General features: G+C 36.4%; 1 long non-coding RNA gene across 1 annotated transcript in view; it reads right to left on the bottom strand.

The window, feature by feature from the left end:
• Positions 1-18,429, bottom strand: part of LOC116662642 — a 370,728-nt gene that overhangs the window by 40,018 nt on the left and 312,281 nt on the right. Inside the window, exon 4 of the long non-coding RNA XR_004318621.1 lies at positions 3,048-3,150. This is a non-coding gene — a long non-coding RNA (uncharacterized LOC116662642). The remainder of the gene's footprint in view (positions 1-3,047; positions 3,151-18,429) is intronic.

The following is an 18,429-nucleotide window of genomic DNA, read 5'->3' as shown; positions in this document are numbered from 1 at the left end:
ATAGGCAAGGCATTTATAGAAATTGGGATTGTTGCATTATATTTAAGAGGATATTTTGCAATAATTCAGAATTTACATTCTTTCTAAGGTGTAAAGAATGAACATTTAAGGTAAATTTTTTGTGTATGAATATCTATGGACATTTTATTAGAGGGAAGGGTCCCCATGTTTCATAGAAATGTCATCAAAATTTTTGAAAAAGAAGAATTAGAATAATTCATGTTCAATAAATGGTTAGAATGATTGTAGACTTTATGTCAAAATTCTCCATGTAAGTTGAACACACTTTTACATTTTGATTGCACTACTTTTAGTTTTAGTTAGAGTGTTATCTTTAACAAACAGTGACTGAGAAATTTAGATAAACAATGACAAATCATACTGGAGTGGATATAAATGCAATCTAACCAAGATCCCTAATTTTGTATCCAAGGAAACTGAGGTCGACATATTGAAGATCAAGTGTAAGTTATTTACTGGCAAAGCTGGGTGAAATTTTGATTCTTTCACTTCTCAAGCCATTACCCTTGACCACACTGCCCAGATCACGTTGTTTTTCTGAGAGTAGAAAGAGTATATATCAAATTAAGTTTTAAACATAATAATTTGTTGCTTAAAGGGACCCCACAAGGGACACTTGTAAAACAAAGAATACGTATGTAATTTGCAACTATTTTTCTAAAATGGTAGAAAATACTCAGAAGCAGCCTCCAAGAAGACATGGTTTCTAGCAATAACCAGGAGCAGACTTAGGACATTTCCTGTTAATTACTCTCTCTCTCTCAGTATTTTCTTTTGTACAAATGTTACCCAGAAGGGAAACAAACAAACAACCCTAATTCTTGTCTTACCCAAAAGATGAGATTTACAGATGGAGACGGAAGGCACTGTGTAGCAAAAAGATTTTACAAGATTTATTTAGTAAAAAAAGAGTACGCCTCCAAGAGCGGGAGGCGGGCTGACTCAGGGGCAGTCAGGGTTTCTTTGTCTCCCCTTTCTCCTATACCCTTGCTTAGAGGTTGTCTTTTGATTGATGGCTTTTGTCCCTGAAATGTTTAGTCATGTTTAATTCGCACGTCCTTACCCATGGTATACACAGAAAAACCAAAAGGGGGAGCCTAAATCGCAATGTTAATTATAACACAATGAACACTGGGTTGTGTCCGGTTAAGTTCTTTCTGCTACTATGCAGTTGTGGCTGTTGGGTCTTAACCAGTTTTTTTTTCTTTTTTCTTTTTGGCTGACACTCATTTAGAAGACGTAAAGTCCCTTTATGCTGGAGACGGGTATAACACCATCTTCTGGACCATCCTCCCTCTCCTCCACCTGTCTGCCCAGTGTCCTCACTTATCTAACGGCCTCACACTAATAAAGAAGTTGAATTACATGATTTTTTTTTAGATACTTTGTCCTTCTAACAGTTCAGCTAAAGTGATACTAGGAATTACACCAAACTCTAACAATAGTTTGGGTCATGGACTGGTGGGATTAATTTGATCTACAAGTACTTCTGCTATTCTACCTGAAGAAAAGGAAAGAATGTTTATAAAACTGGAACCCTTAATGGGACCATTAAAATGGCTCTATCCATTATTTTTTTGCAAGGCCCACATTTCAAAGGGTTTCTGAGATGGACTTCTCAAACTCCTGATATAGAATCACACTTTAGCCCTACAGTAGAATATAACTCTATTTTTGGAGTAGTTAAATGTGATAAATATTTACAGATAGAAAAGCAAGTATAACACACACACACAACATACATGCCTATACACATACATATGTGTTTTTAGTTTCAGTAATAGGTGAAATGATTAATCCTTTTAGTGTACACACACATCTTTTAGCATACTTTATAATTAATCTGAATAATTCATGCTGAGTTTTTAATGCGTTAGAGAAGGAGTAAGCTGAGTTCACACCTTCCTTTCTTATCAGGTTTAATAAAGACTAAAAGAGGGCCCTTTGTGGGAAGGAAATGAGCTGTCTTGGATTTACCTCATGCAATGAAGTACAATGATTTATTTATTTTCTCTCAGTATGTATAGTGTTTTGGGGGATGCTTAAAATTTGGCGAATGTTGTACTGTCACTTTCTCTTTCACACATGTCTACCACTTTTCTTCCATTTTTATAGTTAGGAATGTACTTTTAAGAGAATGCTGTAAAAGTTGTTCCTCTTGTGTTCACTTGACAAGCCTCAACCCTGGGAGGCCAGAACAGTTATTTAAAACTAGCAGAAAATAATGGAAAGATAATAAGTTAACTAGCTAAAAGTAAGGTTGCTGTGTGAGATATAATAATCACCACTGACTGGAAACCTCAAACACAGAGAAAACCCTAGCTATATGGATCTTCCACTGAGTACTTTGAGGATATTCTACTGTTGGAATAAGTAAAGACTTAATGATGTCTGCGGATAAGGCAGGATTTCTGATGGCCTTCACATAGAACTTGATTCTTTTGAATGAAGCAGTTATTACAACTTTTAGTAGAAATAAAAAACACTTCAATTAAAAGTTTATTAAAATTATTTTAAAAAGGTATAAAGGTGGTAAGTGCACAGTTGGAAAGTGGTGATACTATTTTAGTTGTTTAAGATTTGATAACAAAGAATGTATAGTTTACAGAGCCTTTTGATGGCTGAAAGGGCAGATATAAAACTATAATAGCTCTTCTTGTTTTCAAAGTATATCCTCCTAACTGCATCACTTATGTGTGATTATGGAGTATATGAAACGAATGTGCCTTAAATGTAAGGGAGGTTTTTATCCAAGAATAACTTTCAGAGGCAAACTAACTCAATACATAAGGCGGAAAACATCCTGTTTTGAAACATGACAGAAAAATAACTACATTGTGATAGTGGTAATTTAGCTAATATTTTTGTCTTTAAAAGGCTTTTCATCTATTTTTTATCCACTAAGAAAATGGTACTCATTTGGACTGGCTGGAGAGAGACAGTTATTGGTGAATGCATCTGAAATTATTGATTATGCTTAGGCACAGTGAAAATTGTTAAAAGAAGTATGAATCAAGGAAACTGACCTGAATTCTCTCCGCGGGTGGTTTTGAACTTTTATTCCTTAGCCAACCCCTCCCATTGCAGAATCTTGAAGATCACAGGTATGCACCAAATTCAAGAATGTTGCTGAAAAGACATTTATAATAATGTGTGATAATGAGGCAAGGAAAGCATAACTTAAGGCATGTTTATCAATCCAATAATATGCATTTGCATTGATGTGGGAGAAAGGACTGGAACTTGAGGTTAGTGCCAAATCACACAAGGCTGTATGAATGCATGTTGAAGAGGTTGGTTTAACTCTTTAGCTATCAGTGGGAATAACAACAATGGAACTCTTTGAAGCTCCTCCTCTACACTTTTGCTTCCATTTCAGATTTTTTTCCATTCCCATCTTCAGTGTATTGTGCAATTATTTTTAGGCTTTAATTCTCTTTTCTCTTTGTTCCTTCCCCTTCTGTGTTTTTCACATGTTTTAAACCCAGTTCACATGTGTCAATTACTGGCCATAGCTCTGGGATGCCTGATTTAGTAAATTTAGCAAATCTGCTCTAAATCTCTCTATTGGCATTTATTAACTTGATAAAATTGCCAATCCTGACAGTATATATAAAATGCAAGTCCATGGTTCTGAGCAGGAAATTTCCTCTTCAGTGATCAAATTATTTGAGACAGCCATCCTATGCATCTGCAAAAAATGTTTAGGAAGCCTTAAGAGTGAGAAGACAGTCTAATGATTACTGGGGAAAAGCAAGGCTATTTCATCTATAAAGGAGCTTAAGTAGAAAGATTTGTGGAGCTAAAATCAGGCAAGGTAATAAAGCATGCTTTAAACATGTCAAGTATTATATAAACTCGAAACACACTTTCTAATACTAAGAAATGCAGATGCCATTAAAGGTTTGTCAAATAGCCATCGCTAGATTTCGAGAAGACTAGCTTGGGACTCTCATCTTACAAAGGTCTGTGGGGATTTTGTCAAATATTTTTAAAGGAACAAATATTTTATCCTGCACTTGAATTTGCCTGCTGGCTAATTCAGGCTCAATGAACATTTTTTTCATGTTTAATTTTGAAGTGTGTGAAATTCTGCAGAGTAGCTGGATAAAATTCCACATTGTCTGGTAGGTAACGAGTCTGGACTGGATCAAATCTTGTCAGGTTCAGATTAGAGTTGACCCTCTCTTTAGGGTCACATTTTCCAATCCTCACACCACTTTACAAGCTTCAGTGTGCATGAAATTATAAAACATGGAGCATGAGAAAATATCTCCCAGGTTGTTTTTGTGGCTAGAGAGCCCAGAGAAATAAAGTGATTTTCAGCCCTTTGAGTTTTATTACTTTCTGAAGAAAGAAAATTTGGTTAGGGTCAGTTTCCAAGTTTAATAGTTCATCAGCCCATAATTGCACTCATTATTACTGAGGCCAGCTTTATATTGGAGTTTGATTAATAACGATACGCACTTCAGTAACGCTTTCCATTAAGTGGCACTAATTACACTGTGACTGCTGTTCAACAACCAAGCAAGTGTAACTACAATGTCATTTTTATGAAGCCAGATTTCCTCAGAAGGGTACTTTGATAATGCTAATGTGGGAATGAAGTAACTGTGGTGCCATAGTTACTATTATTTTCAATCTTACTGACATTAAACCAAGGCATTCTGAGGTTCTTATTGGTAGGAGAAGCTTTTGCTATGGACTCAGTGAAAGTCTTTGGAATGTAATGAATAAACTTTACCTGCTTGAAACCACTTTGAGTACTAAGAAGCTAAGTTATTGAGTATAAGAGCATAGGATTTAATTGGAAGACTGGGCTCCAATCTTCAGTCTACCTATTAGTCTGATCCTGGGCAAAGTACTTAACCTCTTTGAAATTACTACATATGTGTAATGATCCCTACTCCTATATTTGTGACATTAGGATTAAATGAGATATTGTCTGTGCAGATGCCTAATTTAGTGCCTGGTGTATAGTAAAGCCTTTCTAATCTTCCATAATGACGTGCCCTCCTCATTCTTTCCATCTTTCAATGGTAGGTAATGGACCCTTGCCATCTCAGTAAGCTTTCTACTTGAATTCTGATTGAATAAATATAAATGCTTTACAAACTTCCAGTTATGAAAATATGTACCTACATAGGGAGGAAAAGTGTTAAACTCTAATAGGAAAGAATGCAAATTAAACAACACTGTATTAAGAAACTGAGGAAACGATAGGAAGGAGGGAGGGTCTAAAGTTAATTCACAAGGTGAAATATCATGTAGAAGAAGAGTATCCACATTTAGTAAGGCTGGGGCAAAAATTTCAGCTAGGTCTCAGGGAGAAACAAATATTAGAAATACTGAAGCAACTTGGAATGGAAAAAGTGCACAAGAGATTGAACATCTATTACTTAACAGTGGTTGGGTTTTTGTACTACTTCTGGTTCTTCTGCTAATCACTGGATTTTTTTTTCCCCCAAAGATGTTGCTGAAACAAAAGAATTAGGACCTGTATACATGACTGGACTTCCCAGAGTGGGAGATAGGATTTTTGTTTGTTCCAGAGGAACCACAGGCAATGGGCAGTATTCCAGTGTCTACAGCAATATGGTCTGCAGATAATGTATTTAATAGTGAGTGGTGACAGGCCAACTGAATTAGAATTCTTGCAGGGAATCCAAAACATTTGGTGGAGAGAAGGTCAGATGATCAAAGTAAGATCAAAATATCTTTATATTCTGATGTGTCTTCCTATTGTTTTTTTTTCATTTGAACACCTCTACTTTTTATATCTAAAAAATCACCTTATGTGGTCAAAAGGTACGAACTTCCAGTTATACAATAATTAATTACTAGGGTTGTAATGTACACTGCTATATGATATATAGGAAAATTGTTAAGAGAATAAATCTTAAAAGTTCTCATCACAAGGAAAAAAATTTTTTTTTATTGTATCTATATCAGATGATGTATGTTAGCTGAATCTATTGTGATAATTATCTCACAATATATGTAAATCAAACCATTATACTATACATCTTAAAATTATACTGGTATATATTAATTATTTTGGAATAAAGCTAGAAAAAATAAAAAGGAATTTTAAAAAACCACCTTATAAAAATTAGCTCAATCATATTTCCTGGGACTTGGTGTGAAGGGGGATGCACAGGAAACAGAGAGAGAAATTATTTAGATATAACTGTGTCTCTGTAGCTCTGGGTTATTGGAATATTACACAAATGAAAAAGAGAAAGAAAAGAACAAAGAAAGGAAATCTCAAATGATGTTTCTTTTTTAAACTATGTGCCTTTTCATCTCATTTTCTAATGATATGAGTTATTGCTGTGCCCAAGTATATCATGCAATAATATAGCAACAGTGCTTTATGACACACTCAGTTGAAAGACTAGGACCTACTGAGTTAATGCCAAGAGACAAGGAGACTTGGGTCTCATGAAAAATCTTAAAGGTTGGTGAGCTGACTGACAGGGATGGGCTCTTTCTGAACGCTGGCATCTGTGATTAATAGCTGGCGAGCATCAGTAATTAAGTATTTGGCTCTGATTTTCTGGGTTGTAACAAACTCTCAACTTTTGCTTAAACTTGTTGAAGCAGTTTTCATAGTTCCCTTCAAAGGAGAATTTTGTTAACTTCCATTAATCTAAAAATATAGAACTGTTGAGAAAATTATAGGTTCCCATAACATTCATATTTGATGGGCAAGTCACACCAACAATGAGAGGAACCTCCAATTAAATCAGGAAGAAATACACCCCACACCTGGGAGAGAGAAGACTCAGCATCATCTCCAGCCAAAGATGTACCTGAATCACTGACATTTCACGTGAAGTATTTAAACTTCATTCTGTTTTTAGTTTTCCGTAAATATACTGAAATATGAAATTGTACAGAATTGTGACTATTTATAAATAATGAGTTTAGTGTCCCTACTTATGTAGGTATATTTAATTCACAAAGTTATATGGGCTAAAGATATTATAAACGTCACCTTTTCAGCTTCTGATACTTTTCAAAAAATTCATTAAAATTAATTGTAAAGAAAATTTAAAAAATAATAAGTGTCTTCATTTGTGTTAACTAATTAGAAATAACTTTATGTAAATCTATTTAAAATATTTAACTCTTCATAAAAATAGAATCTGTAGTTGTTGGGAAAAGTGATGTCTGAAGAGCTTCTATTGAGAGTGAGTTGGCAGCAAACCTAATATGAGATATTGAATGGAACAGAACACAAAGGATACAGGCTTATCAATTCAGAGTATAGCATAAATTAATTATATGATGGTTACTTTGTCCACTGCTTATGATCAGCCGAACACAAGTTCTTTAAAATTTTAAAAGAAGAATAAATATTTAATTACAGTTTGTAAGGATTCTATGAAAAAAATCTACTTTTTTTGGTATAGAAATACTATATAAAGTCATTTAACATTGATAACACAACCTTTTCCTTATGCAAACATTAGTCTGTTAAAACATACATCAGATTTTGTTAAACACAGCGTATGATCTACCATTTTCAGATTCTGGTACATCTGATAGCATACCACAATAACATATCCTGCTCACTTGTAAACACAAGTTATTAAAATTTTCTAAAAGTAAAAAGTTGTTCATTATTTTCCAACTCTAGAAAAAACAAGAATATAGAACACTGGTTTCATGTCCATAGTAACCACATAGAAAGTAAGTGGCAAGTTTCCTCCACAGTTACAAGACTGAAGCTTCTATATGGGTCATTGTCTACCTTGACTGGTACGACCTTCTGATGACTGCATCAAGGAACACGTAGAAAGAAGACTTGTTTTTATCAGCTTAGAATCTCAGTGCTTACTAACTTTTCCCAGAGTTATAAATAAATTTTATTTTATATTGCAATTGAAATTATTTACATATTCAGGTTAAATTATCTCTATTGAATAATACCATTTATAATCTGGTGTCATTTTATTTGCCTTAAGTTTTCCCATAACTAGTAAATAGGAATCTCTAAAGCCAATCATTTGAAATTTTACTGTAAAATCCATGTGAATCCTAAATGTATTTATTATATGTAATAGTGTAAACTTCACTGATTCTCCAGATTGAAGTTAGGACTCCAACATAATTCTGTTCATTCTGACACTTGCTCACTTTCACTTCTTCACCTTTACCAAAACAACTCTATAGCTCATGGGGCAGAATTCTACCTTACTGGGAATCTGTAATAAAGCTTTTCTCTAATTCTCAATATGTTCCCATGGGTGTAGCACCTTTGATTTCAAATGTCTAAAAGACAATCTAAACATTTAAAAATCTATGATCTAAAAAAAAGAGTTGAAAAATTCTCTCAGATCCTTACCTGGTTTGTAATTGGTAATCTAGTTTTTCAACTGTTCTTCCCACAAACACATCATCATCTCTTCATTTTGTGATATATTTGTTTATTTGTAAAAATAATGTAGACTTAATATTTTGCTCTCCAATATAATACAAACTCAACACACACACACACACATCATACTTTTTAACACATACTGTACTTTGGCAATTATTTATTACACGTTCATGTACAGTATTTATGCCATCAATTTTTATTTATGCAAGAATCAATAATTATCTGTATTTACAAATATCATCGAGAACTACCATAGATTATCAGAATTGATCCAAGCCTGCATCTGAATTATCAGAGTTGTTTGAAATATGAAGGTAGGAGAATAACTAAGGTCTGACAAAGAAACAGATTTTCCATTCACGCACATGCATGTATGCACATACACACACAAACACACACATTCACATACACATCTTTGAACATATCTAGCTGAATACCTCTGTATCTACATATTTTGGGGGTATTTCTTCAATTAAAAATTCCTTAAACAAAGTGCTTTATTTTCCTCTAGTCTATGCTCCCAAGATAACCAGGATGAGGTCTATAGAAAAATACGAATGGCTCACATCTTATTTCTTTTTTAAATACTCACGTTTTCATTTACTAATGAAAATAGCAGTTACCTGCCTCTGTATATGTATGTGTGTGTGTGTGTGTGTGTGTGCATGTGGATAACATAGACAGCAAAACACAAGTTTTATTTTCTCCTTAGTTTTCTTACTGACAGGCAGATTTATATCTATTTTAAAATAGAAAAATTTGCACTACTGTGAAGATGTTCACATATATGGAAAGAAATCCTTGTTTTTACTTACATTGTAATTCTAATATGAAAATTGAAAATCCAAATAAAAACAGCAGGATAGTGCACTCTCTTCTCTCTCTCTCTCTCTGTATGCATATATATGTAAAAGCTGTATCTATACAAATAGGAATGTCCAAACTGTGCTGGGTAAGTCTTATACTTAGTCCCCAACAGGTTCTTCAGTCCATATTTTAGTCTATGTACTAAAGATTTCTCATACATAATCTTTTAGATTCTCCCAGCCTCTTTGGTCTTTTGTGTTAGTTGCTGCTGAGACAATCCAGCTCTGTCTGGGCTTCAACCGACTTCACAATGGCACACCCCAAGACTGCTTTTCCACATGTCTGTGCTGCATGCCTTAAGCCTTATGCCTGTAACTTCCTGATTCATACTAAAGCATAAGACACCTCAGGGCCCGTCAGTGTCCACAGATGCACAAGCTAGATATATGTCAGTTGAAACCCTGTGGGTTGAACCAATGGGAGGCAGGAGTTCTGTGGAGTGACCTATGGGATACAGGAGGTGATTAATACATTTTCTCCCTCTTCCTGAGTATAGATCATACTGAAAAGGAATTGTTTATATGGCCTTTTGGAAAAGGATCTCAGTGAAATCAGTTAAGATGTCGCACTTGATACAATACAGCAGCCAGCTAAACATACATCCTTTTACTGGTACTTTCTCTTTCTGCCTCATCTCTCATTTCCCTTACTCCCTCTCCCTGGGATTAAACTCTAGTTAAAGTTCCAGGCTTCAGGCTCTGCTTTTTGAGAACTCAGATTAAAACTGGTATCAGGAATGGCCCTCAAAGACAAAACTCATAGGTCTACTGGCTATTAGGATTTCTTCACTGATGGTAATCAGGATGATGATATGGTATAGTAATATGCAATTACTAAGGATTTAACTTGCAGTTAAATAGAATCGAGTTCAGATAGAAGGTAAGGTGCTGCATTTTAAAATTACCCTTTAATGGTATGGGGCAAAAATAATTATAAGAATTACGCAGTGGCTTTTGTCAACAGCGTAGGAATCTGTGACAGAAGAAAATAATAAGCTAAAGAAAACCAAATGCCTACTGAAGCCCAAGAAGCTCTACTGCAGCTTTTAAGAAACTTTCTTATTCTGTAACCAAAACACAGACTGCCCAAATATACATCCTAAAATGGTCTCCACGTCAAAAAATCAGGGCTTTCACAGAAAAAGAAAGGAACTCCAAGACTTATCACAAGGCCATTTGATTGGGCAAGACTGAGACTCCTGAATATTCAGATTCCCTGAAACCTCTGGGCTGGCAGAAACATCTCCTTTCCACTTGCTTCTTTGCAGAAGCAGAGTCCTTTCCCACAGAATCCACACAACAGCCTTACCTGAGGCAGGTGTCTTGCAAGATAATGCTTGTTTTCCTCAGGATATGCACCCCCTCCCCCAATTCTTATTGTATTCAGGCCAGTAACCAGGCCTCTCAGCACAGACAGGCTGAGAAGCACAGCCATTGCTGTGTCAAAACTATTCTCTTAAGGAAGTTTAGCATCTGCCTAATATATACCAAGGACTGGGGGAAAATGTATCAGATGGAAATGAGAATGTTTACCAGGAGAATAGAGAACATAAAGCTGATGGTGGAGAATTTATTGACACTAAGGCTTTAACCTATCACTTGGGATTCAGCAGTCTGACAAGGGCCCGGGATCTAGTCACAATAATCTGATTTTATCCTTCAAATCTAAGGCATGACTATACCCTACAAAGCAGGATGTTTTGCTTTCAAAATCTAAAGCAGCTCACCAATCACTGTGTTCCTCTCTGAGTAGGAGAAGGTACAAAGTAGAACAATTGTTTTTTGCTTTAGCGGGGATATTCCTGCCTGCCATCAGACACTGGACCCCAAAATCTCCTTCATGTGACACGTCCCTGGGCCTTTTGGGAGTTTATTTTCCTCTCACGGATATATTTATTTTATTAGGGTATCTAGAGTATTTTCTGCTTATTTCTTGCCAGATCTAATTTGTTTGATGTCATAAATACAGTGGACTAGCTGACATTCTGTAAAATGTGAAGATGATCTTGTCCCCGTGACTGTATTTCTATTAAAAAAAAAAAACAGGAAAGATAAAATAGCTGTGGGGTGATACACGGAATCTGAACTCCTATGATGGCTATGTGAATGCAAATTGCTTTTTGCCTCCCCCTTGTTTGCGTTAAAGAAGCAGCATTTGCCACCAGATCAACAGCCACACACTAAAAGACAGAGGCTGTGGATCTGCTCCAGTAAGAACACATTTAGCATGGCAGCTGTGACTGGGGGTACTGTCTGGTGACGTTTATGTTAGTCTACTGTCATTTGCCACATTTCATCTGTTTTTTCCCAAGAGCCAGAGAAGTGAATTGAAAGGGATGGTGGGAAATATCCCTGAATCCAATAATGGTTTCATAGTGGCGCTGATCTTTGCAACACTATTCCTCCTGAGATGTTCTGTTGCTTCCAATTTACTATTTTTGCCAAGGCAAAGTGGTGTAGTAGGCAGTGTCAGAATCTCTCACATGGCCTTTCCTCCATAATGATGCTTACCCCACTAATCAGAGAGGCAATGTGAGAGTTCTGCAAGCTACAATATGCATTTACCCTGATTTTACACTTAGGTGACCAGGTAAATAGCCCTGGGGTAGAACAAATATAAATAATCACAGATAGGCACCATTATGAATATCCCCTGTGTGGAACCACTGTAAGTAGACATAGATCCAAATTACATTTATGAACTGATCTGTATAAACCTACCACCTAATTGGAAGAACTTGATGAAATTTTAGGTACCCTAGTATTGGTGTCATCTTAGACCATGGATCTCACTGTCCTTAAAGTTCTGGCTATATTCACCTACCCTATGCATATAGCTACTGTGAAAATAACCAAAGGAGGGTGGGGGAGAATTGGTGAAAGTTTCACTACTTATAGGATAGCTGTCCTTGAGTAGGGAACCAGGATTGTACCCAGTGCATCTGTGGAATGTATGCCCTTAGAAGAAGCACCTTCATTGAATCCATAGTAACTAAGTGAAACGCATGAGAAATGGATACAGATCAGTTGTGATGCCGAATTTAATGTGTCAACTTGACTGGGCCACAGGGTGCCCAGACACATTTAGTCAAATATTATCCTGGGTATGTCTGTAACAGCATTTCTGGGTGGAATTAACATATAACTTGGTAAACTGAGTAAAGCAGACTGCTCTTCCTAATGTGAGTGGGCTCCATCCAATTAGTTGAAGGCCTGACTGGAGTAAAAAGCCCAACACACCTTTGACTAAGAGGGCATTTTCTCTTGCCTAATTGCCTTGATGTGGAACATTGTTTTTTTTCCTGCCTTTGGACTCAAATGGAAACATCAACTGAAGCATCATCATCCTCTGAGTTGCTCAAGCCAAATATTGAATATCAATATCCTTGGTTCCTCTTTTCCTTATTCTCATATCTTCTTCATCAGCAAGCCTGGTTGATTCTATCTCCTGATATTCTATCAGGATCGATCTCTCTCTCTCTCCTGAATCCATCTACTTCTATTTTTTGTATCTTTTGAGTTAAAGCTACCTTCATCTCCAGCCTGACTTTTCACAGTAGACGGCTACCTAGTTGCCCCTCTTCTATTCTTATACAATCTATTCTCCATTCAGCAGTAAAATGTGTTTTATAAAATATATAAATTATTTCATCTCATTCTTCTGCATAAAATTCACAGTGCTTTCCCATCACATGTGAAGTACTTTTCAAATGCCTTGCCCTGGTTTTCCAAGCTCGTCATGGTTGCTTAGCACATGCCCTGTTCCAATTTCCCTCCACCATGGCACGCGCTCACTACTCTTCAGCCACACTGCATTTCTACCTGTTCCCTGACCATGGCGAAATGACTCTTGCCTTAGGGCCCTCTACTTCTTTCTTGCATGACTTCTAATCAGGCAGATATCAGCTTAAATGTCTCCACCTTAATGCAGGTTTTTTGACCACTCAATATAAAATAGCTATCCAGGCACCTGCTATCAATCTTTACTGAATCTTTACTGAGAAAGTATCAAAATGCTAATTAAGGGTTGGCTGGAGAAGGATGTGGTCAGAGGTGTGACAGATAAATGCTAGGGCAGGACTGTTTAGTGGAACATAGATTAAAGTCAAGTCAACAGCAGTTAGTTTTTTGAAAAAAGTAGGGGTTTTTTGTGCGTGTGTCCAGAGACCTTTAGGTAACAACTAAGGTAAAAAAGGGGCAACACACAGTAAATAAATGTGAGCCTCACAGATACTGGGAGTGGATTTTATGAGTATTGCTAACAGAATAAACATTTTCCACATGAACTGCAATGTGCAGAGACAATCTTTGGGATCAGAGATGACCTGTAGTTTTGCACTTATTTAATAATTTCATTACTCAAAAGACTTTACTGTCTAAATACTATATTGGCTAGAAAGATAAATTGATATTAAAAAGGATGTTATAAACAATATCAATAAATGATACACAAGCTGATTTAAAATTTGTGTTGAGTATGGTTGAACTATTTTATACTACTCAAACTAATATTAGCCACATGGTCTAACTCCATTACAATGCAGTGTAACTATAACGGGAGTCAATTATTTATGAATCAGTGGAAACATCTGGAAGCTTGACCTCCTTTTGATATTAAAAGGACTTGGAGCATTTTCTGTATTTCACTATTAGTGCCACTTCAGTTATTACATGCTCTGCCAATGTTTTATGTAACTGGACTGATTTCTTTCCTGCTCATAAGGTCAGCTGGCTGTGAAAGGATTGAGTTTTCCAGGCACTGCTGCCTACGTCCATCTCTTTATCAATACAGTGTCCTGCTACCTAATGCTCACACAGAGCGGAAAATATGTTATTCTAATATTATCTAGTATATTGTGTACGTATAAAAGAGAATAAACTGATTTCCTGGACCAATCTTACATCCATTTTTTAAGAATTTCCAATCTTTTCCTTCTTTGATTTAAGCACGTATATGTATATGCACACACACATAATTAAATGTTCCTCATCTGTATCTAAAGAATACAATGACCTTACCCACAGGTAGAATTTATTTTAGTTAGATAAAAAAGAATGCTTGTATTTTATACCAAATATACTTCCAACGTAATCTGAATGGAAAGTAGTGATGGAGAAAAGTGTATGACTGGAGAAAAGAATGATGACAGATGCCCCCAAATATATGCAAACACACATGTCTGCATCGGTGAATTTGTAATTCTATCTCTGACAAGACAGAGAATATGCAACTAAGTGGATGTACCCTACTCAGTTGGATAATCCCAAGCTGCAGGCAATAAGTTATTTGTATTTGGCTTTGTTAATGTTCTGCCAACAGATTTCCATCCTAATTCATTTTGCTTAGGCTTATTTTCATTTATGGGATATTTATTGTGAATATTCCCTGTATCAGATACACTACTAGATGCTGGGGATAAAAATGATGATTAAGACAGAGTTCTCTTGTTCCAATGAGTTTCAGTCTTTTCACATGGTTTAAACCCAGAGAAACAGAGGACCAGGGTGGACTGTTCAGAAAACTTAAATGATAGGTAAGTCATTGTCCTGAAATTAAAAACAAACACAAACAAATAAATGATCAAAACAAATTGCCAGTGTAATTCCTAATCTGATTAGTTTACAAAGCTCCTATATTTTATCTTAACCAATAAGAAATAAGAAAGTGTCTCAAAATCAACATTGAAAGAAGTAAGGTGAAAAAAGCAGAACAAGTGATGTGAGTCCTTAGAAGGGACAATATAAGGAACATATTTGGAAAATGAGCCTTTCTAATTTAATAGAAAACAAATGTTCGAGGAGACAAACGCCTCAAATGCAAACATGGAAAAACTGTGAACCTTGGAAGACAGAGCACGCTTTGTCCCCTAAAATCGTAGGAAAATACACATATGCAGCACCTGCCTCAACCCCTCATCCATTCCTGGCATCTCCTTGTGCTCTGGTTGCTGTGCTTTGCGTTGTAATATCCCGCTACTCTGGCAACCGATGACTGGGTCAGCAGTTTGATTCTAAAACCATCCAGTGCTCTAACAAGCAAGTACCCCCTAAACTTAGTGTGATTGACCCAAAACACCATTTCCCTTGGAGGGTCTGAGTGGGAGATATAAAGATAGAGGCAGCAGCTGGCAACAGCAGAGTGACACAGAATTTGAGACACATATTAAAAGAAGGCGGTATGCCACCAGCCAGCAGGATCCACGTGGTTAGAAGACAGAAGTCAGGAAAATCTGGCAGGTGGTAGAGCAATAAGCAAGCACGAGGCATGAAATAGAGCAAAGGAGGTTAGACTAATGTTATTGGGTAGAGGAGGCAGGAGCAGTAGCAGCAGAGACAAAGAACAGCTGAATCATCTGAACTGTAGGACTTTGGAGCTCTGAAGGCTAAACCTCAAGCATCCACTGGCAAACCACGTGGCACCAACTTTAATTAAAAGTAAACATGAGCTATAATGACCATACTTAGTATTTCTACAGAAATAAAAACCTCATAGGTCTTTCTCCCATAGTAGGCTCAAACATTTAAGAGAAACAGATTTTTTAATAAAAGTTAAATCACATGGGAGAATGGGTCTCCTAAATGGGCTAAACTGCTCTCTATAGTTAATTACATCTGCAAAACCTCTGTTTGCAAAAGTAATCTTTGGCTAGAACAGTGGCAAATTATCAGGATTTCTTAAGTGTTCTTGTCTTTAGAATTAAAGAAATTGGGTAACAAAGGACCCATGTGGCCATGTGGTGATCATAATTCTGAATGTGGAATCATCTCATTCAATTCCTTTTCCCTACAGGGGAAACAAAGGCCCCGAAGGTCTCTAGGTGTGTTGCTTGGTGAGTACATATATCACAGTGAAAATGGCTATAAACCAAATCCACTCTCTTTCATGATAAAATCAATATTCTGTTAAAAAATAAATAAACTCCCTGACCGTGGAACAATATTGAGCAGGAAGAAGTACACCTAGGGCCACTGTGTCACATGGTGGAACACCTCAGGAGAAGTGGGAGGCTGGCAGGGAGAAGCCCATCCCCTCCGTTGGATTCCATGTACACCATCCAAATGCTTTTCTGTTTTTCATTTTTCATGGTGTCTAATAGAGCTGGGTTATGCCACATGTCTCATCTTCTAGCTTTAAATAAGTGCACTGTCACAGCTTCACATCCAGGTGCAACCCTCATTATCTTTAATGGGAGAAAGCGAGGCCCTGCTTACTCAGGACCCAGCTTTCCGGCAAGGAGGAGAGCACTAGAGTCCCTGTTTCATCCTTAATAGCGTCTTTCCTTCTTTTGAGCCTTTGCTACAGTACTGCCAGAATGGTTTCTTCTTTTCTTTATATTCTTCGGTTTCTCTCATTAAGCGCCAATTAACTGGCAGGCATAGGTTTTCTGCAATCTGAAAGACTCTTAAGAAAAAGGGTTAAAAACGAAGATTCAAAACATTTCAGGATATAGAGGAAGGAAACTAATGACAGTTTGCTTTCACTCTCTATGTGATGTAGGAGAGAAAGTTAACCGCATAGAGAAAAAAAGGTTGGGATAGAAATGGGTAATAAAGTTTGGAATTGCTACTGTGAAAAGATGGCAGGGAATCAACTACAGATGAATAAGAAAATTGCAATGAGGGTCCAAGGGCTGATGGATAGCATGCCTTATTACAGTGATTTGCACAGTTTTTTCCTCAAGTCATGATGACCAAGTGTCCTTTGGCAGAGGTCCATGTCTGAGGATGGGAAAATTTACATCTTTATTTTCGGTAACCTTGAACTGAAATTTACATTTCCTTCAATTGTTATTACAGGCCACAAACCACATTAGTATGAGTTCTAAGATTTTACTCAATTGAAATATTAGATATTTTCATATTATATTACAATTATAGTATCTCAAAGTATCACCCATTATACTTCAATGGTTTTGCTTTTTAATTTCTATATTATTACAGAATAACATGTATTACATTTTCAACTTTTGATAATTGTATTTTAATATAATTGGTTTCCTCTGTATTATACATATTTCTTAAAAATTTAAAGTATTTTTAGAAGGGTTTGGTGGTGTTCATAGTCTTCATAAAGTTACCAAAGGCATTCATTGCCTGTAAAAAGTTAGAATGCCTGGTTTTTAGTGCGTCAATATTTGTCACATGTCATATAACACTTAAGACAGAAAGGCATAAGATATAATTGGAATGAAATACTGTTATTGAAATGGGCAGAAAATATAAGCAATTACCTAGGTTCAGCAGCTACTATGAGATGCTGCTTCTTTATGTCAAATCTTTAATATTATGACCTAAGCGTTGTTTTTTTTTAACAAACGCCCAGAACTTTTTGTTACAGTCAATTAAACCTGTCTCATTAATCCTCTGTAACCTTCAGTTAGAATGCACACATAATGTAGCATTGATATTTTAACACTATATGTCCAACAGCATGATTTAAGGTTGATGAAGGCTTTCCGTCTAGGTACTTTATTTGCTGAATATCCACGGCTGCCATTTACAAGTCCTGTGGTTGCTTGCATCAGGGATTTTTGCAGGTAGATATTGATTTCCTACCTTTGATTTTTTTTTTTTTTACTGATTGATAAATCAGTTCCTAAATGAGGTGACTGAACAAGGCTGACAATTTAGCATCAAAGCAAGGATTACAATACTGTAATGGATATCTGCTCCTTCCTGCATTTGCCACGTCAATACCCCTCCTCCATCATTTGTCTAAGAAAGGAATTAACCTTCTATTTTATCAAAACATTCCCCCCTACTCTTAATTCTTATCATTCAGTTGGGGCTGGTGCTTTCCCCAGCTTCTGGGGTGAGCATGTAACTCAGGCTAATCAATGCATTCTGTTCTCTTTTCCAGTGATTTTCATAAACAGAGGCCTAAATGAGGCAAATAAGACTCATTTTGAGGGACATTCACTGGAACTATTGGGGAAAAATTGGGGCTGTTGAGAGCTTGTATTAAGCCTGAAGCAGCTTGCAGCCATCTTTCCACTATGACAGCAGAGCCTGAAAGAGAATGGAAGCTGTAGAGAAAAGCATTCCTCAGGAAAGGTAAGAGCCATAGTCATTCTGGTGACCTAATTAGAGCCTTGGATCTAGCTGTGCCTAAAGTCAGCATGTGGGTTTTCATTTCTGTGCACCTATCTATGT

The sequence above is a fragment of the Camelus ferus genome, chromosome 3 (genome assembly GCF_009834535.1).
Source record: "Camelus ferus isolate YT-003-E chromosome 3, BCGSAC_Cfer_1.0, whole genome shotgun sequence".
NCBI classification, from domain to species: Eukaryota; Metazoa; Chordata; class Mammalia; order Artiodactyla; family Camelidae; genus Camelus; species Camelus ferus.
This window is presented reverse-complemented; position numbering and strand designations above follow the sequence as displayed.